This window comes from Lactuca serriola, chromosome 3 (assembly GCF_051521515.1).
Source record: "Lactuca serriola cultivar US96UC23 chromosome 3, Lser_US96UC23_V15, whole genome shotgun sequence".
Lineage (NCBI taxonomy): Eukaryota > Viridiplantae > Streptophyta > Magnoliopsida > Asterales > Asteraceae > Lactuca > Lactuca serriola.
Window position 1 is genome coordinate 163,791,082 of NC_136410.1, and position 961 is coordinate 163,792,042.

The window sequence follows — 961 nt, forward strand, 5'->3', positions numbered from 1 at the left end:
TAAAAGGCAAGCTCATAAAGATCACTCTAAAGAAAAAAGAGATTTCATTAGGTAACAAGTAAGAGCTTGAATATGTGAATTCACCGTCAATTCATTAGTGGTGTTGAACTTTGGGTTTCACTCAGTACATAGTGGCATGAAACTAAGATCATGAACATAGTTTTGGTATAACCATAAACCTCAGTGGTTAAAACTGAGAGTCTCAGGGGTTATATTGATGAAACGAATTATAATGGAGAAAGATGATGGAGATGGTATAAGAAGCGAATGTACCTCCGCTTTAAAGAAGAGAAGGACCAAGCAGAAAACTCTAAACTCAATTTGAGTAGAGTAAGGTAGCTCATGATTAGAGTGTATTTGATAGCATGGATTGGGAAAACATGATTGGTATATATCATGTTATTAAGGCTTCACTCAAAATCTTTCGAGGCTTTAGTCAACATACAGCAGCATGCTTCTAGGGACTCCTAACTAAGAAAACCATTTACCAGCCTTAATTTCGCCAACGAGAATCACACTTATACAAAACGAAAAAAAACATTAGATAATATATATATATATATATATATATATATATATATATATATATATATATATATATATATATGTATTTTGTGAGAATTGACCAATTGAACGAAAGAGAAAAATATTTTTGGATTTTATAAATATAAAAGAAGTATTTAAAAAGTGCACAGAGGAATACAGTCAAAATGCCTTGTAAAAAAACGAACGAGTTCCGAAGGACCGAACCCGAAATAAACCGAACGCTCGGTTCATTTCAGTTCATGGTCAAACTTCACCCGAAATAGACCGAACCCAATATAGATCGAACGTTCATTTCATTTCGTTTCGCTCTATTTCTCTTGTTACCTTTATGGATGCAAAGGCGATTATGGTACAAATTCGTCTTGCATCATTCCTAGGCCTTGTAGAATCTTATTGAAGCTTGCTTCAGGTAAGG